Raw genomic sequence first — 17,787 nt, forward strand, 5'->3', positions numbered from 1 at the left:
CACAACCTTCTGGTATACGGGATGACGCTCCAACCAACTGAGCCACCAGGCCAGGGCACCATTCTTATTTTTTAAATTTACTTAATTATTCAAGTCACTGGAACAATCTTTGTATTTTTGAAAAAATAGAGAAGTCTGCCCTAACCGGTTTGGCTCAGTGGATAGAGCGTCGGCCTGCAGACTCAAGGGTCCCAGGTTCGATTCCGGTCAGGGGCATGTACCTTGGTTGCGGGCACATCCCCAGTAGGGGGTGTGCAGGAGGCAGCTGATCGATGTTTCTCTCTCATCGATGTTTCTAACCCTCTCTCCCTCTCCCTTCCGCTCTGTAAAAAATCAATAAAATATATATTTTTTAAAAAAATAGAGAAGGCTGACGTCTGTCTGGAGGAAAGTCTCCAACCCCATCCCCGTCCTTCATCTCTACGAGGCGCCCGCTGTTGGTCAGTTTGGGGAGGAGCACCCTCACCTGCCTTCTGAGGTTACAGCCGGGTGCCCACCTGGATGAAAATCACATGGCGCTTCCCTGCCACCCCCCAAACACCCTCCCTCCTCCCCTCCACATGCCAGCACCTCACACCAGGGGTTCTCTCAATCGGAGCAGACTTGCCCCCTTGGGGACAACTGGCAATGTCTGGACACAGTTTTGGGGTCATCTAATAGGTGGAGGCCAGGGGTACTGCTCAACAGCCTGCAATGCCCAGGGCAGGCCCCACCACAAAGGGTCATTTGGCCCCAAATGCCAGCAATGCCAAGGCTGGGGCCCCAGCTCACAACCTTCTGAAACGGGCACGGCTCCCTCCAACGAGGTCGTGGAGATCTTCCCTTCCAGTGTGTTTGCTCCGACATTCAGTCAACACTGCCTGAGCGCCCCTGTGCCGGATCCCGTCCCAGCACAGGGACACGTCGGTTAACCACACACACACACACACACACACACACACACACACACACACACACACACACGGAGCCCCAGCACTCACGGGGCTCCATCCTCATGGAACACACGACATCGATTGCCAAGCCCCCGATGGATCATCCCGCGGAGCAGGGATGGCCCCCATGCATTTAGCCAAGGCCTTCCTGGTGGCCATCTGGGCTGCTGTCATGTCTGATGCGTGCACCCCGTCCGTCACAAAGGGACACGTGTAAGGGCACCTGGGACTCGGTAACCGCATCAGGAGCTGCAAGCTGGCTAGTCCCACCCCAGGTACTGAGCAAGACTTTGCGAGAAGCTCAGGCTTGGGGGGGGGGGCACCTAAAAGGGGCCACGCAGCCTTTCCATGGCAGCAGGCACTGCCCAGGCGCCTCCGAAGGCCCGCCCCCCAGCCCCCTCCTGCAGCACCTTCGCACTGTCCGACGCTGTTTACCCAGAGCTGGTGCTTCTTCCCATGTTCCAGATGTGGAGATGGAGGCCGAACAAGGCGTCCAGACCACCAGAGTCCGCGACCTCTAAGGCCTCCCTCAGCTCTGGGTGCTTGGATCTGGCCACCTCCCGGGGCTGCTCCGGGCCAGCTTCCTGCCCAACCCCTCCGGCCGTCAGGAAGCCGCACGGAGCAGGTGGGCGGCCAGGGTACAGTTCACCGAGCAGAGGAAGGACAGTCCCCGAGGGAGGGAACAGGCTCTGTGGGCTGGCATCTGTGCCTTCATGTCCAGCCATCCAGGACGGAGGGCCAGGCGGGGCCACGGGGCACGCCTACCCTTGTCAAGCACCACCAGAAATGCCAGGGCTCCTGCTTGGGAGGGGGAGATTGGGGGGAGGGGGAGGCTGGGGGGAGGGGGAGATTGGGGGGAAGGGAAGGCTGGGGGAGGGGGAGGCTGGGGGGAGGAGGAGGCTGGGGGGAGGGGGAGGCTGGGGGGAGGGGGATATTGGGGGGAGAGTGAGGACGGGGGGCCGTGCAGCGGAGGGAAAGGGCTCCGAAGCCAAGGGCCGGCTGGGGCTCCAGCTTTGCTCTCACCAGCTACCCTCTCAGCCTCAGTCTTCTCCCCCTGAAAAATGGGCTCATACTACTCTCTGCAGGGAGCTGCTGGGGGACTGATGTGCACGCGTCGACAACCAGGAGCCGCCATCGGAGCCCTGCCTCGGGCGGGCACCGGGCTGCTCTCCTGAGCTTACTACGTGCTCACAGCAACTGCTGTGGTCAGCACTGCCCCCTCCCACCGGACAGAGGAGGGAACGGAGGCTCAGAGAGGTCCCTCTGCTCATTCCGCTAACTGGAATGTCACACCGTATTGCAACTGTCCATCTCACCGTGTCTCAACCTTGGCACTAACGACATTAGGGCCAAATACTGTGGTGGGGGCATGCTGAGTATTGAGCAGCATCCCTGGCCTCTACCCATTAGATGCTGGTAATACCCACTCCCCAAGTCATCACAACCAAAAATATCTCCAGACGTTGCTGGGTGTCCCCTGGGGGCACACATCACCACTGGCTGGGAATCAGTGCCTGGCACACAGACGGTACCCAAATGTGCAGACGGTACCCAAATGTATACTTCCTCAAGTATACGCTAAGGCTTGCCTCCTCCAGGAAGCCTTCCGTGATGCCCTAGCCCGGTGAGTGCTTTCCTGGGTGCCCACAGGTGCAACCCCCTCCGCATGAGTCTTGTTCACTGCTGCACTTTCAATGCTTGGCCCAAAGACTGGTATACAGCAGGTGCTTAATAGATGTTTACAGAACTGACCTGAGAAACAGGGATGACTTAGGTTGAAAAGCCCCCGCAGGGTCAGTTTTGCCCATCAGCTCAGGGCTCTTTCATCCCCAGCAAAGGTGCCAAAAGTCATCTGGAGTGATGACTACCAAGAGCAGGTCGTTTATACACCACACACTGGGCTGAATACTCTGCTGGGTTCAGAGAGGGAAACTGAGGCTCAGACAGATGAAGGGCTTGACCTGTGTTCAAATCCATGAATTCCTGGTTTCTCTTGTTACTGATCAAAAGACGTTACACCTGGAAGAAGATCTTTACAATACATATATCAAACAAGATATTTGTGTCCAGAATATATACAGACCTCTGTGAAATCTGTAAGAACAGGATAGGCAACTCAATAGGAAAATGGGCACGTCTGAAGAGATACTTCACACCAAAGGTTATCTAAATAGTCAATAAGCATATGAACGGGTACTCGATCCTATCCATTAGGGAAATAAATGCAAGTTAACAGTACAATATGAGACCGCTGCACATCAGAATGGCTTAAAAAAAAACAAGATAAGAGCAAGTGTTGGCAAGGGTGTGATGCAACCAGAACTCTCATGCTCCACTGGCGGGAGGGTAGCCTGGCACAAGCTCTTTAGAAAACGCTTTGGCATAACAGATGAAAGCCGAACATAGGCCTTGTCTAGGGCCCAGCAATTCCACCGCTAAGTGTACATCATCGGAGATGCAGCTACCCGCTCACCGACGGGCACACAGTGAATGTTCCCAGAACCCCTGTTTGCGGCGGTCCCCAACCGGAAACTACTCAGATGTCCCTGAACCAGAGAATGGGTAAATAAGTACAAACAAAGAAGCGTGCACTAACCAGCCAGGAGGAAGAACAGGCCAGAACTTCGTATTATAACATGGATACATCCCACAGCTATCATGCTGAGCAAAGAAGGCCTATACAAAAGAGAACATATGTGCGTTTAAGTAGCTTTTCTATAATAATAAAAGCATAATATGCTAATTAGACCGGACGGCCGAACAGCGGAACGACAGTCCGGACGACCTTCCGGACGAAGCTGGGGCTGCGAGGGCCTACGCTTGGACGAATTTCATGCATCGGGCCTCTAGTATGTATATAAAGTAAAAAGACGGGCCCAATCAATCCCTAGTCGGAGACCTCAGGATGGTGGTCACCCTTGGGGGGAACATGACGAAGGGGGCACAAGGCATCTGGGGGGTGGGTGAGTGCTGGGTATGCGCTTTGAAAATGCATCGAGCTGCTCACTTAGGATGTCTGCACCTTCCTCTGGTGTGACAGATTTCAATGAAAATAGTCTCCAAGAGCCACACTTCGTCAAACGCTGAGGAACGATGTTGCTGGCTGGGTGTCCTGTCCTCCCACCCGCACGCCTTCCCCGTCGGCTGAGAGAGCAGCACAGGGACTCCATTCATTCATTCAATCCACACTCACTGGCAGGAGCTCTCCCGGGGCCAGGCATGGTGCCAGGCGCCAGGAACATAGAGGTGATCCGAGCCACGGCCTCTGATCATGCCACCCACACCCCAGTTCTTGGCACAGAGACCCCAAAGCCCACATACAGTAAATGTGCAGCCAGGCTGAGGCGGCTTTTGATCAGAGGCCAAGGAGGTGATGTCTGTTTGTCTTCCTCTCGCTCTCCCGACCACCCCTCGGCCAATGACAGTTTCCAGGCTTTTTCCTTTTGCTGGGCCAGGCCACTCTGGCACAGACAGCAGGGGCTCCGTCCTCTGCCCTCGCCCCTCCCTCCCGCGAGGCTTTCCTAAAGGCCGGTGACTCCTGGATTGTTACCTCCCACCCAAACCTCTTTCCTCAAAAACAGACTCAGGTGCAACTGTCTCCCTGTCACCTCTGCTTGGGCACTGAGCTGGTTCCTCCAACTTCATGCATCCAGAGCTGATCTCCTGGACTCCCCCCCGCGCGCCCCCCCCCCACCTGCCCCCGGACATTCCACCTGCAGTTGGTAGCAGCTCGTTCTGCTTAGGCCAAGAGCCTCAAAGGCAGCCGAAAGCCTGAGTCCTCTCTCTTTCAATCCAACCCAGCAGCAAACCCTGTCAACGGTGCCTTTATTTCTTATTTTTTTTTGTTAATCCTCACCTGAGGATATTGAGAGTGGAAGGGAGGAAGGGAGGGAGGGAGGGGAGACAGGAAGAGGAGAGAGGGAAAGGGAGGGAGAGAGGGAGAGAAACATCGATGTGAAGGAGACACACAGATTGGTTGCCTCCTGTGTGCAACCAGACCAGGGCCAGGGATCAAACCCGCCACCCAGGTACGTGCCCTTGACCAGGAATGGAACCCTCAACCCTTTGGTGCAAGGGCTGACTCTCTAAGCACGGTGACACTAAAGGCACAGGCGGCCAAAGAGAAAAGAGACAACTGGATCTCATGAAAATTAAGACATTTTGTGCATCGAAATATACTATCCCAGAGTAAAAAGGCAACCCACAGAACGGGAGGAAATCTTTGCAAATCATGTATCTGATAAGGAATGAATATCCAGACTATACAGAGATGCCCTAAGACTCAACAGAAGCAGCCTGATTAAAACATGGGCAAAGGGCCTGAAGAGACAATTCTCTATAAAGATGTTTCATGTGTGAATGGCCAATCACGTGAAAAGATGCTCAACCTCTAATCATCAGGGAAATGAAAATCAAAACCATAATGAGAAACGAAGTCACACACATGAGGAAGGCTACTATCGCCTGGCCGGTGTGGCTCAGCGGTTGAGCACTGACCCAGGAACCAAGAGGTACCTGGTTCGATTCCCGGTCAGGGTGCAGGCCTGGGTTTCAGGCTCGATCCCCAATAGTGGGTGTGCAGGATGCAGCTGACAGATGATTCTCCCATCATTGATGTTTCTATCTCTCCCCTTCCTCTCTGAAATCAATAAAAAAAAATTTTCTTTTTTTTTTTAAAAAAAAGGAAGGCTACGGGCATAAGACAGAAAACAAGAGCTGGAAGGGATGTGGATAAATTAGAACCCTGTGCACTGCTGGTGGGAACGCGGAATGGTACAGCTGGGAGGCTGCTACCCCTCACAGACAGCGGATGCAGACACGTCACAGGCCCTGTCGACCTCTGCACTCTCTCCACTCAGGTGGTCTTCTCCAGGCCCCACGTGATTTTAAAAATAAACAAATGTTTTGACAAATTGATTTCCAAAGGCTTAGGATGCGGGCTGGAGCCAGCTAACCCCTCTCGCTCCTGCCCCCCCGGTTATGAACTGGAGTCTCCCACACAGGAGCGACTGGAGAACATACTCGCCCAGAGGTCGGAGGTCGTGGCGATGCTTTTTGCTGAGAGAGTGCGTGGCTGACTTCCCCCTTGCCCTGCCCTGTTGCAGTTGATGGGTTTTTAAAACAGCATTAGCGTCCACTTGGTTGTGGAGGTTCTGAAATGGCTGGTGGCCAAAAGGTGGGGAAGCTTGACCAGGAACAAAGCAAGCAAGCAGCAAGCACTGGCCGGATGTAACGTCCCCGTGCGATGTTCCCAGATAAGCTGGTGGGAACCGGCTGTTGTCCTTCAGCCAAGAAGCCACAGCTTACATCCTGGTGGGCTTTGGGGCATGAGTGGTAGGTGGGGTGAGATTTGTGTGGGTTTTTAAAAGATATTTTTTAAAAAAATGCTTTTTATTGATTTTTTGAGAGACAGAGGAAGGGATGTGGGGGGGGCGGGGGGAGAGATCCATGAGAGAGAAACATGGATTGGCTGCCTCCTGCACACCCCACTGGGGATCACACCTGCAACCTGGCATGGACCAGACCAGGAATCGAACCAGCGACCTCTCGGTACATGGGATGATGCTCGAGCAGCTGAGCCACACTGGGCAGGGCCGGGTGGGGGTTTTAAGAGCACGATTTGCAGGCCTGGTTCTGAGGCCGCACACAGCAGGGAACCCAGTTTCCCAGGGCAGACCTGCCCCTCGGCCTCCCACTTGGAAAAACACAGCCCAGGCCTGGGAGACCCTCTTCCCTCTCCCCTGCTCCAGGGAAGGACAGAGGGGGAAGAATTTCAAAGGCTTCAAAGAGCTGCTCAGAACAAAAGCAATGAAAACAATAACAACAACAAAACCAAAGGCACAAACCCAGGAGGAAGAAGGGAGGTTTCTAAGGTTCACTGCCCTCTGGGTCTGATTCGGAGAGCGGGAATGGCCTGTTCCTGCAGAAAGATGGTAAGGGACTCCGGAGGAGCCTGGGGCCTTGGGGGAGAGGACTTCTATCTGCACATTTGCCTGGACATGGCCAGGAGCAAGGTCAGGGAGCAACATGCTGTGCGAGGCCCGCCCTGGAGAGTGAGATGGTTTATACCTAGAGGCCCACAGCAGAGCAGAACAAGATAAACCTGACTGGATTACGTTGTTCGCCCATCCCACAGATGTGGAAACTGAGGCTCAGGGAGTTCAAGGACCGCCCCCCCCCCACACACACACACTAGGACATCAGTAATCACTGGCCATGATTATCCTGACGTGGACATCCAAGGCCTCCCTGTCCCTGTGCTGATACTGACATGCTTCATTCTTCCTAAACACCGCCCTTCCCCTTTCGCCTGCTCACTCCAATAATCACGGTCATATTCATAATAAGAGTAGGGACATCGGTAGCTACCACCTGCTGAGGGCCTCGAATTTGCAAGACTGTGCATGGAGCGCTTCGTGAGGCCCATCTCCTCCTCGCAGGTCCTCCGGAACAACGACACTGTCATTTATGTACCTTCCTGACGGTTAACTGTGTGGGGTGACTGGATTGGGCCAAGGGATGCCCGGAGAGCTGGGCAAACGTGATTCCTGGGAGTGCTTGTGCGGTGTTTCTGGAGGGGACTGAGGAAAGATCACCCTCGGCAGGGTGGGCGGGCGCCATCGAATTGGTGGAGCCCCTGAACAGCAAAAGGGTGGGCGAAGGGCCACTTTGCTCTCTGCCTGTGCTGGGACCTCCGCCTTCTCCTGCCCTTGGACACGGGGGCTCCTGGTTCGCAGGCCTTTGCACTTGGACTGGATCATACCACCAGCGCGGGCTGAGGGTCCCAAGGCTGGGGCAGCCACAGGCCTGCTGAGAGCAAGCACAGGGGAAACCGCGGGGCTACAGAGACCCCCAGGACCTCACAGGAGGGAGAGCTTGTCCGAGTCCCCCAAGCCAGCCTCAAACCCAAATCTCCCCTCCTAGGAGGGGGTTTTCACAGGACACCCACAGGGGCCCACCAGCTATACTCGCCCTGCACTGCTTGCAGGGGATGGGGACCCACACCCGTCTGTACTTCAAAGCTACGTGCTTGACCCGAGCAAGTCACCCCACTCTCTAGGCCTCTTTCCCCATCTGTGAAAAGAGGCTGGACTAAATTTGTAATCTGCTCTTCTCCCTAAGACGCTTAGCCAACCCATAGGCACTGCTGGCCTGCGGTTTGCTCCTGAGGGTCAATGAAAGGAGCCTGGGGCCAGAGGGGTGGGGGGTAGGGCGCTAAGGAAATGACCTGTGGGCGGAGTCCACAACAGGCATGTGCCCCAGAGGCAGGGTAATCAACTCCCCACCCCAAGTGATGAGCCCTGCTGAGCGCCCCAAACCCAATCAAACCCAGTGTGGTATCCAGCCCTCTAGCTACCAGCCCGGGCTTCCTCTTCCTCCCCCACAGCCCCGGGGCCCGTGGGGCGGGGCATGGGCGTGGCCAGGGGCCAGTGGGCGGTTGGGGTGCGATTCAGAAGCTCCAGATCTCCCAGGAGCCTCCACAGGACAGGGAAGTGGCTGCACCACCTCTCCCACGCCAGCAGGCTCTGCAAGGGCTCGGAGGGCTCGGAGGCAGGATGTCACTCACAGCCAAAGGAAGTGGGACACGCTTTTCATCAGAGATAGGCAGAGAGCTGTGCTTGCGGGCCTGTGCAGGGGGATGGGGGGGGGGGGGAGAAGTAGTGCAGCAGGTGGGCGAGGAAGAGGACGCAGAGATGGAGAGGGCCTGCCAGCCAAGGACAGAGATGGGGGAGACAGAAACAGAGGCCGGGATAGGGGGCGAGGCATAAACAGGGAGACGAGGATGGGAAGGAGATAGAGAAAGACAAAAACAGAGACCAAGACGGACCCAGGGGGCAGGAGCAGCCGGGAGCGGGGCCTCAGCTCCAAGCAGCACCCACGCCTCACCCACCGCAGCTGAGAGTCATCCCCAGCCCCTCCGTCAAGGCTCCGGAAGCTTCAGGGGAGGAGCGGAACATTAAGTGCAAGGTCACTGCTGGATTGACCCCCTTCAAGCCTCCCACGTCCTGTCACTGGGCTCCCCAAAGTCCCACCTGCTGACGTTGGCCCCATCCAGAACCCTCGTAACTCTCACTTAATAGCGGTGTTAAATGGATTCGGTATTTTCAAAGAAGAGGCGCTGTCCCAACTTCCCAGCTCAGCACCTCAGGTCAGAGATGTGGGTCACTCTTCTGCTCATCGGAGGCCACCAGAAGGGACACCTCAGGACAATGGAGACCTGGTGGCCTCTAATGTCCCGTAACCCACGGGTCCCTATTCAGCAAGTAGGTACCGAGGGCCTGGTATGAAGCAGGCTCGGTGCCAGGCGCTGGGGATACACAGTGACTGCAGGCGCCAGTGGAGGTGGCACTCAGTGGGTGTCTGTGCCGTGATGGATCGATGGGTGACTCCGGGGGTAGCCTCCAGGGCTGGGTGGACCTGGGTTTAAATCCTGTGCTGTCCCACCAGGCCCGTGTGACCCCGAGAAAGTGCATCTGAGCTTCAGTTTCCGGGAAGGGGGTGGCCTCCCTGGTACCCAGTCAGGGGAGGCCGGCTCCTGGCAGCTGTGGGATGTGCTGGGATGTAGGCGCACTGGCCAGTACTCACAGGGAGGGACTGAGGTGGCCCGGGTATCTCAGGCCATCTCACTGTCTCACTGCGGGTTAGTTGGGGCCTGAAGCCATTAAGGAAGGACCCGGGGGCCAGAGACAGGGCCTCTTCATCGGGAAGTGTGGAATGGGGACAGCTTCCTGTGTGTTAAAAGCCTGGAGGGTTTTGAGTGGCAGGAAAGGCAGCAGGAGGCCAGAGAGCCCTGATGTCCTAGAAGCCGAGCTGGCTGCAAAAACGCTGCTCGAAAAGCAATGGAAGCACTTGTCCAAGTGACACCGGGCAGGGCCTTGGGGTCCTCAGAGCCCTGAAGACTGTGCTGGGCCAGAGGGCCCTGAGGCTCAGGCAGGGCACCCATGGGACGAGGGGGCGAGGAGGGGGACTGTGGGGACCAGGAGAGCCCGGGCCATCTGAGCGGCAGCCTCAGGCCACTCCAGTTTGGCCCAAGCTCCCGAGTTTCCAAGAGAAGTGAGAAATTGGAATTATTCTCTACAAATATTTTTCTGTTGGCTCCATTGAAAATAAAACGCCCTGGGTGCCAAGTAAAAGCCACCCTGTGGGTTGAAGCCAAGCCATCGACTGGCAGCTTCTATTACAGCCCAACACACCCATTTCACAGTGGGGGAAACTGAGTCTCAAAGAGGGGAAGCTGCTTGCCCAATGCCACACAGTGATGTGGAAGGAGCTGGGACTTAGGGGCCTGCAAGCTCTTACCCACGCCCAACTGCTCACTCGTGTGGGAAGCGCGAGGGAGAAGGGGGAAGCGGGGGATAGGAATCTACACTCACAAGCCAAGAGTCTGCTTGTTCTGTCCGCCCAGGAAAGGGTGAGGACAAAGGGACCGGGATGAGCATTTATAATTAATATACAGTAATTTTGTAACATAACGTGATAATAACGATGTAATAACTAGAGGCCCAGCACACAAAATCGTGCACAGGGAGGATGCCTAGGCCTAGCCTGCGATCAGGGCCATCTTCTGCCCGCTCTCCAGTCCCCAGTCCCGCCCCGCCACCACCCACCCCGGTTCCCCGTGGTTCCGTTTGCCATCCAGCGATCGGAGCCTGTGGGCTGGGGGGAGGGACCGAGAGGTGGTCAAAGCACCTCATAGTGACTGGTTGATCAGTCGTTCTGGTCGTTAACACATCATGGTCACTGGCCTTGTATTACATAGGAATAGGATAACTGACATTTCTGGAGTGTTTTCTATGCGCTGGGCATTAAGATAGGGTATCGACAGGGGGTAAGATGGTAATTAAGAAAACAGACTCTGGATTTAAGTCCTATCTCTCCCACTTCCTGGCTGGGTGACTTGGTGCAAATTACTTCACCTCTCTGTGCCTCAGCGTGTTCATCTCACAGGGCTGCTGGGAGAACTGAATGAGTTAAAATACATAAAATGCATTTTAAATTACTGCCTTTGACAGCTGGCTCACAAGGGACGGCACGCTCAGGAGTCCAAGCAGGCTGTCTGAACGGGGCCCCACACTGTGCCTGGTGGCAGGTGGGTGCTCACCCGCATCCCCTCCTGTCCGACAAGCCAGGAGCTGGTCCTGTTGGCGCCTGTGCTGCAGAGAAGAAAAGTGACGCAGGCGCAGGCGTAGGGAAGGCGGCCAGTGGCCCCGGGCACACCAACCCTAAGCAGAGCAGCAGGATCCTAATGCAGACCCACGCCTCGGAGCGCGCTACCACCGAGCCTGCCTCCTGGCCACAGCAGTCTGGGTCAAAAGTCTGGCTGATTCAAGAACTCACTTGGCAGGGGCTGGATGCCCTCCCTTGCTGCCTGCCATCTGGGCACACAGGATAACATGAAGCTCCTCCCCAGGCGACAGCCCCAGACGCTCCCCCGGGTGCATGGGCACTACCCTCTACGGTGCTGCCCTGCAATTTGTGGGGCTTGGCCCAGCTCTAGGCCACAGCCCGGGGTGGAGGATACCCGAGAAAGGGGCATGTCAGGAGGCGGGCATTCCAGAACCTTCTCTGGAATGGCCTCAGACAGGGCGGATGTGTTCACAGAGAGCCAGGGGCCTTGCAGGCGGTAGGAAGAGGTGGAGAGCGGGAGAGCAGGAGAGCGGGAGCTGGGGCTACCCAGACAAGCTTTCACGAGGCCACATGGCCAATCCCAGCCACCAGGCCACTCTCGGGCTTTCAGATCACCAATACCAACCACATGTGACCCGCCACTCTTCCCGCCAATCGATCCATAAAGTCACAGAGACAACGCCCTAGGACAGCCTTACTGACCGCGAGGTGCTACTGCATCGGTCCTGACTGAGTCCACGCCCATTCCCCGGCAGGGCACACTGAGGTGCAGAGAGGGGCAGCCCCCTGCCTCGCCTCCCAACCCTGTTCCCATTTCCCAGGCTGCCTTCTTCGTGCGCAGGAATTCGGGATCTAAAAGGCGCAAGGACGGGAAAGGACGCACAAATGAATAAAAGCAGAGGAGGCTGGAGAGAGCCGCCAGAGGCCTGGTCTCAGGTGTCTCACGAAGGCCACTCACGTGGCCACCAGGGCAGTTCACCTGCTCAGTGAGCATGGGGGGCCAGGGTGGGGCGCGGGCAGGACCAGGTTCCCTTTCGAGGCCAAGGGACAGGCCTCTAGGAAACCCAAGCGTCTCCCTGGCCTCTATGGACCCTCAGCTGTCAGGGGGACCCCACCCCCGCGGGCCTGGAGTACGAGGGTCCGAGCAGTTTACACCTTCCCTTCATCCCGCCCACAGGTTCCTAGCAAGCTCTCCCAGGTCCCGTGCAGGGCGGGTGCGGGGAGCCCCTGGCCCCTCGCTGCCTCCTCTTGTCCCCTTGTCCCGCGCAGGGCCTGGTCGAATGCCCTCAGCACGTATGTTACAGGAGGAGCAAAGCGCACACACACCTCGGGCTAAGGCTTGACCTGCTTCCCTGATGGTCCCGAGATGTTGCTGGTGACCTGCAGGCCACTCGTTAGTCTGCTAATGAGACGCTTAATTTCATGCATGTTAGGAAATAACTTATACCTAGCACATCAAAGCTAGTTATTTCAAAGATCAGAGCTGCTGAAGAGAAGACTTCAATTTATACACGATCATCGGAACCCTCGTCTGCTGCTGGTGGGAATGGAAGAGGGCACAGCTGCTCTGGAAAACAGTCTGGCGGTTCCTCCACAAAGGTCAAACAAAGAATGACCACGTGACCCAGCAATTCCACTCCCACGGATATGCCCTGGAGAATTGAAAACTTACGTCCTTACAGAGGCTTCTACATGAACGTTCATAGCGGCATTATTCGTAATAGCCCAAAAGGGGAATTAACCCAACTGTCCATCAACTGATACATGATACGTAAAATGCGGTATAGCCACACAATGGAATATCTATCATTCAGCTATAAAAAGTAATGGAAGGCTTGCCCTGCTTCCCTAACTGATGGTCCCAAAATATTAAAAGAAAGGGAAGTACTGATGCTAGGTGGATGAGCCAGTTACCGAAGGCCATGCAATGCATGATTCCATTTACATGGCATGTCCAGCACAGGCGAATACATAGACAGAAAGTACATGCGTGGCTGCCAGGGGCTGGGGAAGGAGGGATTGAGAAGTGACCGCTGAGGGCTCCACGGTTTTGAGTGGTGAAAATGTTCTAGATTCAGATGGAAATGTCCTAGAATTAGAGGGAATATTCTAGAAGTAGAGGGAATGTTCTAGAATTAGATGATCTGTTCTAGAGTTAGATGGTTGCACAGCTCTGACTATCCCAAAAGCCACTGGATTGAATAGTTCAAACGGGTGAATTGTATGGTCTATGAATTAAATCTCAATAAAGCTGCTATGAGACAAATTACATGAGGTTTAAAAAAAAAGACAAAGTGATGTAAACATGTCTATTAAGTAAATAACAGCTCACTGGGGACTTGATGGGGTGAAATGGTTAATATAGGAAGCCAGTATTACAGTCATGGAAACTGAGGCTGGGTGAGGAAGAATGACTGGCCCAGGCCACGTCCCAACTTAACCAGAGCGAGCCATTCCTAAGTCTGGCCAAACCCACACGCTTGGCCCAGGCACCAGGCAACCCCGCTGGAATGGGGGGCTATGAGATGGGGTGCGCAAGAGGTGTCCACAGCCCCGCGTGGGAGACAGACCTGCACGGAGGTTGGGGGGGTAAAGGCCCAGCGATCTATCTCTGTGGGGGTTCAAAACAGGAAGCACCCACCAAAGCCTGGGGAGTGCCGGAGAACGCTCCCAGGAGGGGATGCTACCCCAAAATCGCCAGCCCTGTACGACCTCAAGTCAGGAGGTCTGAGGGGGAGCTTAAGCCCTTGCTGGGGGGACTAGGGGCATGGACGCGGGACCTCTCCGAGCCTCAGTTTCCCCATCTGTAAGAGGGGAAGGGGCGAGGTGACAGGCCCAGTGCTTCGTAAGGATTGCTGAGTCAAACGGTTCTCCCCCTTCCTCCCCTTTGAGTGGGAACCCCGAGGCTGACCTCCTCACAGTAACGCTCAGACCGTCATGGAATCAGCGGCCCGAGGGCCCTGTCCACCCAGCAGGAGCCCGCAGGCGGTTCCAGAGCTGCGGCCAGTTCAGACAGGCTGTCCCCGCCTTCCTGGCTGTTACCTATTTTAGCATACACCTTGGCTGTGGCGATGCCCGATAAAGTACCGGCAGCACCCAGCACCCTTAGTTGCTGGGGCACCAGAGAAACGGTAATTTTTCTAACCCGCACACTTCACCACTGGGCCTCTCAAGTTTGTTCTCCGCAGTCCAAGCCGAGCTAAAATGTAGGCTTATTCCTGCGCTCACAGCCACCCCTCCATCGGAGCTGAGGCACCGAGGAGGGTGCCTGCGGGGGTTCAGAGGTTGCTCTTTAAGCAGTCTTACGTCTCCATGTGGTTTTACGTCTAATTCCTTTGTGGGTTCATCTCCAGATGCAATCAGGTTAGAGGAGGTGAACCCGCTCTGTGAGGGGTGTGTGGGGGCAGGAGGGGGGCTCTCTTAGCCACGTGTCTACACTGGCACATGCACAGGGCTGGAGCTCAGCTCACAGGGGTTAGCCCACTCCACAGAAGCCCACCCGTGGCCAAGCACACGCTTTCGAGTAACATGCTGCATGCTTCCTGGTGCCTGTAGCTGGCTGCATGGTGCCCCACCCCACCTGCCAAGGTATGTTTATTGTATGTTTCTACCTGTCAGGCTATAAACTACACTGGGACAGGTATCTTTGTATATCCCAAGTGCACTGAAGGGTGCCAGCACGTGGCAGATACTCAATCAATATGTTTTGACCGACCCCCCCAAAAAAAAAATTTTTTTTAAATGACTCTGCCAGGTCAGGGGTGCCCAGCCTCGGCGCCCATGCCCCCTGGCTCTTGCTACCACTTCTAGTCCCAAGCTTTATGAGGCGTCTTCCGTCCAGCTCACACTGAGAGGGAGAGGTGGCCGGGCGGTGGGACCCTCCGGCCAAATTTCGCCCCCTCCTCCCGTGTGACCCCCAAGTTCAGGAGGGTTTCCCCTACCCTGTGCTCGCGGCGCACCCCTCCCCAGCCTGCGATTTCCGCCTCCCAGTGCCTCCACTTTTGATTCGCCTGGTAACTTCACGGCGGCTGCAAGCAAACTTCCACGCGCCCCCCGCCTGTCCCGGAGCCCGCCTGGGGGTCCCCGCGCGCCGTGGAGGGGTCGGGGACTCGGGTGGCAGTGACACGCCGCGTCCCCCCAACTCCTCGCCCCCGCCCCTCCACACACACACACTCACACACACACACACACACACACACACACACACACTCTCACACACGCGGAGAGCCTCCCGGGTGCAGAGTCCGAAGCGGGAAGCGCGGGAATGGGGCCGGGTCCCTGCCGTAACCCCGCGGAAAGCGCTCGGAACGCCCGACGGGTGGGGATCCTCCAACCGACCGCCCGCCCGCCCGCCCGCGCCGCCTCCCGGGCTGCTCTGAGCCCCGGAACCCGGGCAGCGTCGCCGGGCCCGGGAGGAAACCGCGAGGGCCGAAGGCTCCCCGGAGCCGACCTGCAGACCATCCCTGGCCGGAGGCGGCCGCCCAGGCCCCCCGCGCCACCCCAGGGCCACCTACCGTGCGGAGGCGCAGCGAAACGGCCCGCGCGACCAGCGAGCGACTCCCGGCTCGCCAGCCGCCCCGGCCGGGGAGGGAGGGAGACACCCGCGCGGGGGCGGGGCCTCGGCGCCGTGACGTTGCGCGGGGGCGGGGCCAGTGAGGCCCCGCCCGCAGACAGCTTCTCCTCCCCCCCCCCCCCCCCCGCCCCCGCCGGCCTGCCTCCGGACCACGCGGTCGGGAGGCGTGGCCCCGGGAGCTAATTTCCCCACCCCCCCAGACACACACCCCCCGGAAGCCCTGGTCTGACGCTGGTTTACCCCAGAACCAGTGCTCATCACTTTCCCTCCTAAGGCAGCTCCGTTTTATTTTATTTTATTTTATTTTATTTTATTTTATTTTATTTTATTTTATTTTATTTATTTTATATTTTATTTTATTTTATTTTATTTTATTTTATTTTATTTTATTTATTTATTTGCAGCTCCGTTTTAGAGAAGTTCCCTTCTGCAATGATCGCCAAGAAGTGGTGTAAAAAGAAAAGTGGAGCCGAAACCGGTTTGGCTCAGTGGATAGAGCGTCAGCCTGCGGACTCAAGGGTCCCAGGTTCGATTCCGGGTCGGGGGCATGTACCTTGGTTGTGGGCACATCCCCAGTGGGGGGTGTGCAGGAGGCAGCTGATCGATGTTTCTCTCTCATCGATGTTTCTGACTCTCTGTCCCTCTCTCTTCCTCTCTGTAAAAAAATCAGTAAAATATATTTTAAAAAGAATAGTGGACTAGATCCCGAGCAGGGTGCATTTACTCTACTGTCAGTACAAAACAAAGAAAAAAGAGGGAGGGAATATTCATCCATGTTCAAATATACCCGTGGCTCTCAAGAAGGGGGCGAATTTGCCCTTCTCCCCTCCTCCCCGGGGACACTTGGCAATGTCGGAAGACATTTTTGGTTGTCATTATTTGGGGGGGGGGGGCATTGTCATACTGGCATCTAGTGGATGGAGGCCTTGGGATGCTGCTGAACGTCCTACAAGGAACAGGACATTAAATAGTGCCTGCCGTGCAGACGGTGCTGGACCCGACAAAACGGAACCCCTGCCTTCATGGAGCAGGCTGTTACTGTGTCCAATCGACAGAACAATATTATATAGTGATTATTGTGCACATAGTAGAGGTCTTGTATGACTAATTGCATGGGTGTTTTATCATGTCCCTTGGTGGGTGGAGAAATAGAGGTCAAGAGGTCTTGAATAAGGCACTTCCTGGGCACTGGGAGTCAGCAGGTAACAGGAGGACTGGAGACCCTATGTCCAGGTGGGGGAAGCTGACCCTCCGATAAGCACTGGGGAGTTGGGAACAGGGGGGATGAACCTGGTTCAGGAAGGGAGGGTCAGGGGTGTTTAGACTGTGTCGTTACACCGAGGCCTGAAACAAAGATGAGGGTTCAATGGAAGAGTATGCCCGGCACAGGGACCCCCAGGGGCAAAGGTCCTTCTTGGGGTTTTGCATAAATGGAAGAGTGGTCAGGACGTGGGTGGATGGGGGGGAGAGGAGGTCGGAGGAGTGTGCAGGGGCTGGAGGCTGCAGGGGTTGGTGCTGCAGGACTTGGTGGGCTGTGGGGAGAAGTCAGGACTTCATCTTGCAGCGCTGGACAGACGCACAACCACCAAGCTACGGCTTCCTGTTTCAATAAGCTTCGCCCGACTCCGCCCCAAGCGCTCCAACCTCCGTGCCTTCTGCTCTCGGTGCCGCTGGGGTGCCAAGCGCAGTTGGGCAAGCTGAGCGCCGACCGCACAGCGTGTCCCACTCACACGGTAGACATTACAGCTTCATACCCATCGTTTCTGGCAGGTGGCGGTCACCTGTCTTGAGGAAAAGGCATCTTTTTAATCATTAGCCGGGACCCAGCTGTTTGCTCTGCCTGGAATGTCCTCCCCCGCCCCCCCCGCCCTTCCCCCTTCTCCAGGAAGCAAACTCCTGCTCCATCCTTCAAGGCCTCCTTCACACATCCCCTCCTCCAGGAAGATAACCATGGCAACACCTCCCCAGGCTGCCGGCATGGATTAAAGGTTAATAAGATCCATCAATGATAACTGACGATACGGGAATCGATATTGCCTGGTGCCCATTCCCAAAAAGCCAGGCCTGTAGCATTTGCAGTGGGTGGAATGTGGACCCCAGGACCGAGTACCACTGAAGCAGGTACAAGAAAAATAATGCTCTTTTCGGTCTTCT

The 17,787-nt window shown here is 56.2% G+C and overlaps 1 protein-coding gene across 7 annotated transcripts in view; it reads right to left on the reverse strand.

Annotated features, from left to right (window-relative positions):
• Positions 1–15,657, reverse strand: part of TPST2 (tyrosylprotein sulfotransferase 2) — a 42,793-nt gene extending 27,136 nt beyond the window's left edge. For 5 of the 7 annotated variants that reach the window (XR_008555292.1, XM_054712711.1, XM_054712712.1 and 2 more), the window contains exons 1-2: positions 15,575–15,639; positions 3,529–3,608 (exon numbers count right to left, since the gene is read on the reverse strand). The gene's annotated coding sequence lies outside the window, so the exon portion shown is untranslated. Of the gene's footprint in view, positions 1–3,528; positions 3,609–15,574 lie in introns of all 7 variants that reach the window. The other 2 variants (XM_054712715.1, XM_054712714.1) reach the window with 1 other exon arrangement.
• Positions 15,658–17,787: the final 2,130 nt, after the last annotated feature.

This window comes from Eptesicus fuscus, chromosome 23, assembly GCF_027574615.1.
Source record: "Eptesicus fuscus isolate TK198812 chromosome 23, DD_ASM_mEF_20220401, whole genome shotgun sequence".
Classification (NCBI taxonomy): domain Eukaryota; kingdom Metazoa; phylum Chordata; class Mammalia; order Chiroptera; family Vespertilionidae; genus Eptesicus; species Eptesicus fuscus.